The 12,335-nt window shown below is 50.0% G+C and overlaps 1 pseudogene; it reads right to left on the bottom strand.

Moving 5' to 3' along the window:
* Positions 1 to 666: 666 nt before the first annotated feature.
* LOC102833529 lies at positions 667 to 10,517 on the bottom strand (annotated as a pseudogene).
* Positions 10,518 to 12,335: the final 1,818 nt, after the last annotated feature.

The following is a 12,335-nucleotide window of genomic DNA, read 5'->3' as shown; positions in this document are numbered from 1 at the left end:
ACTTAACCCACAGTACCACCAGGGATCTATGTTTCCTAAGGGAAGTGGCATATTCATTTCACTGAGGATATGAATTCCAACAGCGTCCTCTTATTATTAACAACAAACACAATAAAGGCTTACAGGCCAGCCACAGTGCTGACTGTGTTCCATAAACTCACGCCATTAACCCTCATGACAATCCATTTTACAGACTAGGGTACCAATGCACAGAGAGATCCATCAGCCTGCCCCAGGTCACACAGCACATGAATGGAGACCTGGTGCCCTTACCCTTTTCACAAGGGAGAAGTGGGCACAACAGAGCTGGTTCTCAGGAGGCCAGGGTGTGAGAACAGAGTGGGTGGCAGGATACAATGGTGAGGATTTGAGAAAGAAGAGGTTCCAGGGATTCCTAAGGGAAAAGGGCTAGAAAACATGGAAGTTGGGGATCTTTGGGGTAAAAGGAGGCTGGGCAGCATGGTGCTGAGATACCCTGCATTGTTCCCCCAAACTCAGCAAAGTCTGCAATAGTCAGGAACGTTGTGGGCTGAGGAGTGGGAGGAGACGAGGGAAGTTATAGGAGTGAGGCTGTGTTAAGTGACTAAATGAACAGAGACAGAAACCCAACTCTCCGAACGTACTGAAAGCCCAAGGTTCAACTTCAGGTATGGCTGGATACAGGTGTTAAAATAGTCTCTCCGCCTCTCTGTCTCTTTTTTGGAGGAATTTAACAATCTCTCCTGGGTTCAGGCTATGAGTCTTGAGTACCTCTGAGGATTTGTGGATCTTTTCCAAGTTCTTCTTGGCCTGTTGCCACATCCTCATGAGCTGCATCTTCTTCTGTAATGAATCTCGGTTTTTTTCTTCCTCTTCTCTTCCAGCCCACCTTGAGAACAAGGCAGCCCAGGAGGGCAAACGTACATGTGGGCTTGAGATGCACAATCTGAAGGGCAGCTGGAAGCATCTCCGCTTTGTCTTGTCATGGGGGAGACCCCAGGAAACACCTTGAGGTGGTCCGGGGCAGCCTGGCCACACTTGGTCTTGTGCAACAACAAGCCACACACAGTCTGCCAAAAGATGAAGTTGGGGACCTGGAAGTGGATGGGTTGGTGATCACGTGCTTGTGGAGAAAGGCCAAGTACGTCAACTGGTTTCTGTAGAAGTTTCCAGAATGCTGATGCCCTCATAGCTCATCACCACCACCTTCTAGCCTAGCCGCTCACCTGTGTTGCCCAAGTGGCTACCAGGCAGCTTGGGAGATAGTCTTGACCATCATGCACATGACCTGTCCCTCCACCACCTTCAGCAGCCACCTGGGAAAGTGGCCTATCCCTATCTCTTGGTGCTCCTTTTATTTGGGTAGATTTGTTCCTCAGCGTCAATTACATCCTACATCCACCCAGCTTAGCAACTCAGTGGAAACAGAAAGCTTCTTTCCCAGGGACTCCAGCTAAAGTCCCAGGACAGGTTCTCATTGGCCCAGCCTGATTATTCCTGAACCAATGATTGTGGTGACAGGTCGGCCCCACCCAAACTACATGAGTAGACAAGAAGGGAGGGGCAGATTTCTCCCATTAAGAGAGAGGCTGGGTAGACAGGCCCATAGACATCCACTGTGTGGCCCAAGTTCTCTCTCTGGGGTTGAGAAGTAAGAAGAGTAAAGAGAATTCACCAGCAACAGTGGAAAGTTACAAGCCAGAGAGTTTAAGATAGGCACCCAATAGGAATCATAGCCTTTGGTAGAACAGCCAAATGAGGCAAGGCTGAGAGAAAGTCGGGGAATGAATCTCCCAGCCTCTGCCTCTAGCTGGTGCCCCCTATTGGCTAAAGGCAGCTGGGCACAGGGGGCTGAGATGCCTAACTAATGCAGCCCACCCAAACCAACCTACAGGAGGAAGAGTGGAGAGGGTCCTTCGGGAGGTACAGGGAATATGTCCAGCAAATATCATGACACGTAGGAGCAGGTGAGCTTGGCAAACACATTTTGAATAAACAATTCACCCACTTCATTCCTTCCTTCCATTATTCACTGAGCACCCACTGTACCAAGTGTTTAGAGCAGAATGAAGCACGATCCCTACCTAGGGAGGCTGTTGTCTGCTGTGGTCAAGGCACACTGGTGGGGACTTTCCCACACTCAATCCCAGTCAATGTCACGGTGCCTTCCACGGATCTATCTTCCTGTCACCCGCGAGAATTCCACCGTGATTTAAGCTTTCATTAAAGTTTAACAGAAGAAGAAGAGAAAAAAAAACCTGCCCCATCACAAATCACAGTGTTATTATGTGCTGAAAGACGGGATGTCTGGCTGTGCCGACGGGATTTGGTTGAAATTAAGGACAAAATGAATTTACACCACGGGTACCTGCGTGCCCCTATGGCAATACCCTGTAAACTGTTCTGCATGTAGATTTATATCGGCGAACTGTTGATTACGGTTTCTTCTGGGCTGCAAACAAAACCCCAGCCCTCCCTGGTTCCCTGGCTGCCACGTCAGCTTTACATAAAATGTCTGTCTCCACGCTCAATCGCCAATAACAGAAATGATGAAGAATCTGATGCAGACGTGGATAATTGCTCTGGCTTCCTCCCGTGAATTTAAATAGCTTTCTTGAATTACTGCTTTTGACGTGATCAATAAAATTGAGCTATTGCTGTATCAGGCCTTTCAGCAAATACACAGAGAGCTGGGCTCCACGGGCTGACAGATCGCCAGCAACCTCAGCTCTCCTGGCGGGCTAGGCTAGGGGAGGGGATGCTGCAAGGGAAAGGACAGGGATGTGGAGAACCGGCCAAAAAAGATAGAGCAGATAAACTTCCAAATCCTTCTCTATGATGTGGAGAAACTGGAGCCCTCATCCATTGCTGGTAGGAATGTAAGAAGATGGCATAGCTGCAGTAGAAACCAGTTTGGTGGCTCAAGAAGCTGAATGGAGAATTATCAGATGACCCAGCAAGTCTATTCCTGGATATGGACTGTCAGCCCTTCATATCTGCGATCCTGATCTGGGGATTCAACCAACCTCAGATCGAAAGTATTCTGAAAACAAATGTGCAGACGATGAAGTGGTTAAAACACTCCCTCGAAAGCTAAGAAGGGGTGTGCCATGCTACCTACAGGACGCTGAACTCCAGTAATCTGGAGGTGACTTGAAAGTACACGGGAGGATGTGCCGAGGTTATGAGTGAACACCATGCCGTTTCATAGAAGGGACTTGAGCATCGTGGACTTTGGTATCTGTGGCGGGTCCTGGAACTAATCCCTGGTATGTGTAGGGATGACTGTACACCTAAGGGATCTGTATACCACAAATCAGGAACACAGATACTTGAATACCGATGTTCGTTACAACATACTCCCAGCTGCTATGAGATGACATCAACCTAATACCCAGCAACAGATGGATGAATAAAGAAAATGTGAGGTGTAGCCAAGTATTAACCAGTCATAAAAAGGAATCAAATCCTGATTCCCGACACACCATGGATGAAGCTGAGTGAACTAAGTCAGACACGAAAGGGCCCCACTTAGATGAAATACTCAAAACAGGTAAATGGTAAAGACCTAAGTCTATCAGTATCTGCTGGAAGAAGGGAAAAGCACTGAGTTTGTTGTTGTCAGCTACCACGGAGTTGCCCCCTGAGTCATGGTAGACCCCATGCACAACAAGATCAGACCACTGTGATCCATCGGACTTTCACTGGACGCTGTTTGGAAAGAGATTTCTAGTCTTTTCCTTCCATGTCCGCCTTAGTAAGGAATACTGCTCAGAGCCTACCAACATGGGAGCCCGCGCTGACCAATGAGCAGAGTCTGTGCAGGAGAGACATTGGGCAGGAATCAAAGGTGATGATGAGTCAGGGCGACCCCAGAGGGCTTCCCAGGCTCTAATCTCTGGGGCTGCTCCTTGGGAGAAAGATGAGGCTTTCTGCTCCCGTAAAGATTTACAGCCTCGGAAACCCTGTACAGGGTCGCTATGGATCGGAACCGACTCGACGGCACTTAACAACTGCCTCCGGAGCTGCTGGTGATTTCCAACGTGTGACCTTTTGGTTAGCAGCTAAGCACTTAACCACTGTGCCACCAGGGCTCCTAAAAAAGCTCTAGACATTGACAATACCGTTTGCTTTCTGTCTCAACCTCATTTTAGTGAGATAAAATCTCAGTGGAAGAGTCGAGAGAAAGCTGGGGTGCTGCTTCAGCCCATTTTCTAGAACGGTTTGGGGCTCCCCTCCGTTGAGTGTGCAGAAAGGGAGCAGGTGAAAACAGGCAAAGACAAGCGGTAGTGCGTTGCTCCCAGAAACCGGCAGATGACACTGTGTTTCCTGAGAACCTGGTTTATAGGCGCACCTCGGAGGTACTGCTGGTTCCGTTCCAGACCATCAAAATAAAACAAATGTCATAAAAGAGCAAGGTACATGCCTGCTTTGTTTTCCCAGTGCATATAAAAGTCACAGTTACACTATTTTCTAGTCCATGTTGTTGTTGTCAAGTAATGTCAAGTCGCTTCCAACTCTTAGTGACCCTGTAAAGGGTTTCAAGGAGTGGCTGGTGAGTTTGAACCGCGGACCTTGAGATTCAAACGACCTTGTGGTCCAATGCATTATCCCACAGCGCCATATATGAGGGGATTTCAAAAAGTTGGTGGGAAAACAGAATGAAAAATAATGGACTCTTTCCACAAACTCCTTGAAGCGCGGTCATATTAACTGCGCAACGTCATTGTGAAGTGTCATCGATTCAATTTTGACTCCTAGAGACCTTGTGTAGGGTTTTCCTAGGAGCAGCTGATAGGTTAGAACTGCCGATCTTGTGGGCAATAGCATGATGAAAACTTCAGAGATATTGTAAGAATGCCCCAAATAGGATGAAGTGAATTCACACTGTCGGAGAAACCAATAGACTTGCTCCATATACGCTGCCACCAAGTTTCCTTATGTAGCCGCAGGGTCTTGGTGATGCCCAACAAAATAAGGAACACCTGTGGGTGATATTGCTAAGGTGGGGGAGTCCTCTGTGCCCCGGGCAAGTAACCGTGTCCTTTGGCCACACTCTACCAACACACAGGCCTAGGTCAGTCCCAGACCATGCTCCCTCGGAGGTGTTTGGTTGCTTAAGTGTTACTGGGAATCTGTTCCTTGGCCCTAGGAGACACCAGTCTGAGCCACGCATGAGGCCTGAAAACCCTCAGAAGACAGTCAGCTTGGATTTATTGAGGCCAAACCAAACACTGGCTCCCCAGCACTCTATTATTTCTTATCACCCCATGGAACAATCAGCCCATTGAGGAGTGGGGAACCCGCCCAGGTTTCAAGTTCAACTGCTTGAGTTTTCCCTCTGAGAGCAGATAAAATTCTTCCCGCTTATGTTGTCAGGAAGGAATTTGGTGCATGTGTGTACATTTTTTCTCCCTAAAATTGTTTCTTCTGCTGCGTTCCTTGGAGCGCTGTTTAAATCCCTGCCTTGGGGAAATGATTCCACATCCTTCCAGGACAGGCTTCTCCAAGCAGCCTGGTTTTCAGCATGAGGCTCTTCCTGGAAGGAATAGTAAGTCCCCTTTCCAAGCAGCCCAGCTCCCAGGAGTGGCTTGGAAGGGCTTAGCTGAAATTCTTACAAGAGGCCCTCAGTGTCCCACCCATCTTTGATTCACTGGGTGTCAACTGTGGGCTCCCCAAGCCCCAAGCTGTGTAAAAAGGCTCAAATTACAGGCTAGAAAGGAAAGAGGGAAAAGAGGGTTTTGTCTCTTGGCTGAGGCCCAGGTTCAGCTCCTGGCCCAACGCTGGTGGTCATACAGAGGCTGGCCAACTCCTTCTCTCTCAGTGTCTCTGGTTGGTCACCCTCACAGGAGGGGCAATAAGAGGGATTCCTGTTGTGGGTTCCCTGTAGTTAATGCATGGGAGATGCTAACTCCTACACGGGCATCTGGTCATTCAACAAACTTTGCTAGCTTCTATTTCAGGCACTGGGAGTAGGGAACGGGGAGTAAGAAATGAAGCAGACAGTATCCCTGCCCTCAAAGGAACGACGCTTTACAAGATGGGAAGAGATTGATCTCTTTTAGATCCTAGGAGCCATTCCTGATTTCTATTTGGAAGTGACACATGGCTCTGCCTGGTGCCTGCCTGGTCCATGGTAAGTGGTTCTAGTGCGCTGAATTGTGAGCCCCCCAACCTCCATCCAAAATGGTAAGTTCAAGCCCTGTAGCTTTTCACCTGTGAATGGGACCTTATTTGGAACTGGGGTCCCTGCAGATGTTATCCGTTCAGTTAAAGATGAGACATTGTTGCTCGTTGTCTCTGACCCCATGTGCAGAGAACCGCTCTATGGGCTATAACCTGTCAGAAGCAGATCACCAGCCTGTCTCCCAAGGCACCTGCGGATGGATGAATGGGTGCGTGGGTGGAAACGATGATGGGTGTTCTTACAGTAGGTCTTGAGAGAGACACGCTCACACACACATGTGACGATGGTCATGTGATGATGGTCATGTGACAGTGGATACGGAGGTGGAAGTGATGTTACCACAAGCCAAGGAGCAGCAAGGATCCCCAGCCCATACTAGAAGCTGGAAGAGACAAGCACGGGTCCTTCTCTAAGCACGGGCCTGCGGACCCCCCGATCTCAGATTTCAGGCCTCCAGACCCTTGAGAGAAAAAGTGTCTGCTGATTAAAGTCACCCAGTTTGGGGTCCTTTGTTACGACAGCCTTGGGAAACACAGACAGGTAAATCACAGTCTCCTATTTTGTAAACGAATGTTTGACTAAGCAGAAGGGAAGAGGACAGAGATGGAGGGGTGTCAAGGAGCCCCTGTGCCTCCTGGACCCTGGCAATACCCCCATGAGGTCCCCTTGGCCCACCTGCCCTGAAAACAGAGAGCCAAGAACCCTACACCCAGACCAAACCTGGCCGCTGCAGCCGGTGATGAAGAACGAGCTTAACAGTCAAGGGCTTGACCTGAGGACACAGGGTGTGAGGGCTCAGCTACTGACATGCTCCATGTGGACCCCAAGGAAGAGTGGCCACCCAGAATCCAGAGAGCATGGCCAACATCCAGAGTCTGGAGGGCTGACCATAGGCTGTATGGACTCAGAAAACCAAACTGCCTTAGCTCTCTAGAACTGCTTTTAACAGAAATACCACAAGTGGGGGGTTTTCATAAACAGAAATGCATTCTCCCACAGTCTAGGAGAGAAGAAGTCTGAATTAAGGGTGCCGGCTCTTGGGGAAGTCTCTTTCTGTGTGCCCTGGTTCTAGGAGGTTCTGGCTCTTCTTCCTTGGTGATCTCTGCTCATTGGTTCCATCTGTTTTATGTCTCAAAAGGCAGTGACTCAAGATACAACTGGATCCTGTCCACTGCCTCGTTGACATCATGAGGATTTCAAATACAGCAGGATGCAAAGTGGAGGACTATAACACAATACCGAGACTCTTTCACCAGCCAAGTTGACATCTTCTGAGGGGATTCAAATTCATAACATAGGAGTACTGGTTGCGCTATAGGATAAGGCACTCGACTGTTAACCACAATGTTGGCAGTTTAAACCTACCATCCCATCCGCTCTGTGGGAAGAAAATGTGGCTTTCTGCTCCTGTAAAGATTTACAGACTCAGTAACCTATACAGGGATGCTGTGAGTCTGAACCAACTTGTTGGCACTTAAGAACAATCCACAACATTACACCCTTTGGCCCTACCCCGCAAAGTCATGTACTTGCCACATGTAAAACATTTTCACTCCATCACATTGTCCCAAAAGTCTCAAATCAACTCCAAGCCTAAGTTCCATTCTGCGGCAAAATTCCTCATCTGTGAATATAGAGCGCTAGTTATCTGCTTCCAAAGTACAAAGGTGGTAAAGCTGCAAGGTAGGTGTCGCCATTACAAGTGGGAGGTATTGGAGGGGGGGAAAGGGGGTAAGAGACATCCAGTAATCAACAATTTACATTAGCTCTCAAGCTTGGAAGCAATCCTGCTCTCTGAGCTTTCACAGTGAGACCCAGCTGCCCAGCTTCTCTTTGATGTTGTTCCATCTGTGTGCTGAGTTAAGTCCGGTCCAACTCACAGTGACCCACCGAGGAGCTACTGGTGCATTTCAACAGCAGACCTCATGCTGGGCAGTCCAGTGCTTATCCTACAGCGCCATACCAGGACTCTTCAGACATCAGGAATTCCAGCACAGTGGGCCAGGGCTCAGCAGATGTGGCCTGCATCACTGGGTCCCTGCACCCACCCAGTTTATGTACCAGGTGGCTCCGTGGGCAGCTAAGTTTTCAATCCTGGCTTTATGTGGAGCAGGCATGAGTTGTGGTGGCATCTTCTGTGAGTTCTCAGGGGTTTCCTCTGCCCTGGTTAGTGCCAGCACAGGGTGGTATGGACAGAGGCCAGGTAGGTGGCTCATTATTGCCTCTGATCTTGGAAAGTGTGCTTAGCTTCTCTGAACCTCAGTTTCCTCATCTTGAAAATGGGGAGATGTGTCCTCATCAGGTTGTCCTTGGGGAGTAACTGAATGTTAAGGGTTTACTACGTGCCAGGTGCAGTGAGGGGCACAAAGAAGGATTGGATATAGGCTTGGAAACTCAAAGGGCTATATGGGTCAAGCAGGCAATGCCATTAGCTGAAACAGCCCAGGAATGCTGCAATAGGGACTGGTGGGGAGTAGGACCAAGTGGATTACAGTGCTCCCATTCTGCTTAAAGGCCAATTCTAGCCAACAACTGTTGGATAAAGGGTTAATGCGCCAGACTGCAAAGCCATTTGAACTGCAAGGTCGGTGGTTCAGGCTCAGCAGCCACTCCTCAGAAACTCTATGCAGGGTCGGTATGGGTTGGAACCGACTTGATGGCTTCACAACAATAACAATAAGTGTTGGGTAAAGGAACCCTGCTGGCACACTGGGTAAACGCTAGGCTACTAACTGAAAGGTTTGGCGAAAGGTGGGCTAACTCACCAGCTGCTCCAAGGAAGGAAGACATTGCAGTCTAGCTCCATAAAGATGACAACCTTGGAAACCCTACAGAGCTGTTCTACTCATCCTACAGGGTCAGAATGGGGTCGTGACTGGTGGGCTTACTGTCCTATAGGAACAAGGGACTGTTCATTTCACATGAGAAATCCAGACTTCTAATGTGCAATCTCCTCACCTTAAGACGATGGCTATTTATCTTTTTTTAATTACTGAAACTCTATGCAGTTCAACTAGACACATGGGGACCATCAGTGGGAAGCCTGTGGGTGACCCAGAGTCTGCGGGAGAGCTGAGCACAGGGGAGCAGTGTTAGAAATCCAGAGTCACTGGCGTGCTGGGTCCTATGAAGGGGATACTGGGCTGGGAGCGCACGTTCCTAGGAAGACAGGCTCCAGCTGACATCTGAAGCCACGCTCTGTGAAGTAATGGGAAGGGCAGGCCGGAAGAGGGAAGGGCATGAGCAAAGGCTCAGCCTCAGGACCTCTGAAAGGCAGCTGCCACAACACCCACTCCACTGGAGAACCGGGGCCCGGCCACCAGCACCTGTGGAGGGGACTTTTCATCCCGCTCAGGATACCATGCTGTTCCTGAATCCCATGGGACCACTCTGGGCCTGGCACCCTCTAACCCCCATGTCAGCATCAGGCTGTGCCCCAACCCACGCTTTCCTGAAGTGGGGGCCTGGACACTCACTCTTCAGATTCCTCTGTGATTATGTGCTGCTTGGGGCTAGGCCTGGAACATTCCAGAACAAATGGAGTTAGCAGGCGGGGGCAGTGTAACCTCAGGAGGGAGGCCACAAAGCCCGCCTGCCTGGGCGTCCCCTGCTCCCGGCATGCCTGGGTCTGGCTTTGATCTGGTGCTCTCAGCCTGCTGCAGTCGCTGTGGGGTCCTGGTTGCTGTTGGTTACTGTCCACTTGACCCTGACTCACAGCCACCCCACGGTGCAGAGGAGAACTGCGCTCCACAGGGCTGCCAAGGTCGTGGCCGGTTAGAAACAGATGGCCAGGCCTATCTTCCAAGGTGCCTCTGGGTGGGTTCAAACCACCAACCTTTTGGCTAGTCAGCAAGTATTTAACCGCTTGTGTCCTGCATGGGCCACTGGTGGGGTACTATCTTCAGCAGGAAATTGAGGCTCAAGCTCCAGGTCAAACTGATGTGCTATTTGAGTGCCCGCAGTATGTCTGGTACGGGGTTTACAGTGAGCAAGACGGCAAAGGTCTATGTCGAGGCCAGTGTGAGACAACAGCTGTCACACGGGGCCCAGAGAACCTGTGGACAAATAGCACGGACTGGTTACCCACGGTCATCTCATCTGGGCCTGAGAGGAGCTTGTGGAACCTGGAGAACTTCGAGAAGGTTGACGCACTCTTTGGGAACTGGGTGGGGGCAGAGGAAAGAAATCCGAAAGCAGAGAAGCCAGTGAGAGGTGGAGGGAAATGGGGCATATGGGTCTGAGGGTGTCTGTCTGGGGTCACCCACAATGCACTTTTCATGCCAAAGAAATCCAGCTCCAGTGGTGGGCCCTGCCGACCCCACACGGGCTGCTCAGTGACGTCGCTGTGCATAGCCCCAGCTGGGCTGGACCCAGATCAGGGAGACAGGAGGCACAGTTCCTCCCTGGGCTTTCTGACACTGCCTCCTCCAGTGAGAGTGTGGGCAGGCACCAGCTCTGGCAGCAGCTGTGCCTTCTTCAGTGTAGGAGCGTGGACAGTGCTTCAAGCCATTCCCAGAGATTTTCCCCGAGGCGCCGCTGGGATTCACACACCCCATAGCTCTTCCTTCCTTTACCTGTCTCACCCTGTGCTTTCTGGGACATCTTCCCAAATACAGCGAAGCCTGTGAGAACCGCAACTCATTGGGTCTGCCTTGTGTTTCCAGGTCTTGCAAGCTTTCTGCCTTTGATGGGGTGCAGTCTTGCCACTTTCCCTTTGCTCTCACTGAGAGGAGAATACCTGCGTAGTTTCCCTTTCTGACAGGTTTCTGTCTTACACAGCTCTCACCTTTGCAGGCTTTGTGCTCATTTTTTGCAAGATCGGATCTGTTTCATCCCCTCACATGACATGTTCCTGATGGTACAGCACATATCTGATTCACTGCCCTCAGTATTGGTACAGGGCTGGGCATACAGTCGGTGCCCAATAAATGCATGCCACAAGGAAGAGTGTCTGAAGAGGGACAGAGTATATATCCTCTTGAGGTCACACCTGCAGCCCCTCACAGCACGCAGAACCTACAGACTCTAAGCCCATCTCTCCCCAAAGACGAGGAGGAAGGAGAAATATTAATAGGCTCAACCCTAATCAAATCTGGATAATTTCACTAGAAACCTTTCCATAATTTCATCAGCCTTAAAGGATTACAATAGCAACAAATTAAACCAACAGCCATGAATTTAGTTGCTCAAGAGGAAAGCGTAGCTCGATTTAGAAACGGATGTTACAGTTTATTAACCAATCTAAATTAATTTGATTTTTGAACCACTGTTAAATATACATTAGGGTATATCGCCCAATAGCATAGCTGGCAGGGGAGGAGGAGGGAAAGGAAGAAACACCAGTGAGACAAGAGTTGAGCTCGATTCCCTCCACACACAAAGTGGTGTGTTCATTCTGGGGTACTGGGTTGGGGCGTTCAAGGAAGGGAGTGCCAGTTGAGATACCACCTGGTAGCAAGAATTACAAATTCCAGCTCAGGGTTGATGGACACCCACTCAATGAGAGACATCATTTCAGAAGATGGGAAACTGAGACACTAGGAGCTTTATGCATAGCTGGATTCAGGTGCTCAAGGTTAAGAGGAATCGGCCTCTCTCTGTCTTAGCTTGCTTTCTTCTGTGCATACTTCACTCTCATGCAGAGCCTTCGATGTGGCGGCAAGTTTTCATTCTGCTGGCTTAGAGACCTCTTTACCGCTGGTCCCACCTCAAATCCAAGTATGGCTGTCACTGTCTGGCCAAGGGATGAACCCGTGGACAGATGGGCACCTTATGCAGTGCATACCCTGTACTCTGCACAGTAGGACTGCTGCGGACCCTTCAAGGACACCAAAGACTTCCTAACTGAGAAGGGTTTTGAGGGGGACATTAGTGCATGGCAGGCCAGGGTGGATTCATCTCACTACACAGGAGCCACAGAAATCCCAGGTGTCCACCCTCTGGACTGTGTCCACGAGGGCAGTACATTATCTGACCTTGTCTTTGTCAAGCACCACACTGGGCTCTCTAGATGGTCCAATCAGTAGCTTTTCTAGAACACTTGGCTGGCCTGGTCACACTGGGCCCGGCTCCCCCATGTGGGCACAACCTGGCCGCTCCCTCTGGACAAACTTTGAACATTCCAGCATGTCACCATCCCACCTGGCCCACCTGAGGCCCCACCTGCCAG

Source organism: Chrysochloris asiatica, unplaced genomic scaffold, assembly GCF_000296735.1.
Source record: "Chrysochloris asiatica unplaced genomic scaffold, ChrAsi1.0 scaffold00078, whole genome shotgun sequence".
NCBI classification, from domain to species: Eukaryota; Metazoa; Chordata; class Mammalia; order Afrosoricida; family Chrysochloridae; genus Chrysochloris; species Chrysochloris asiatica.
Note: the sequence above shows the minus strand (reverse complement) of the source record. Positions and strands in the feature narration are given on the sequence as shown.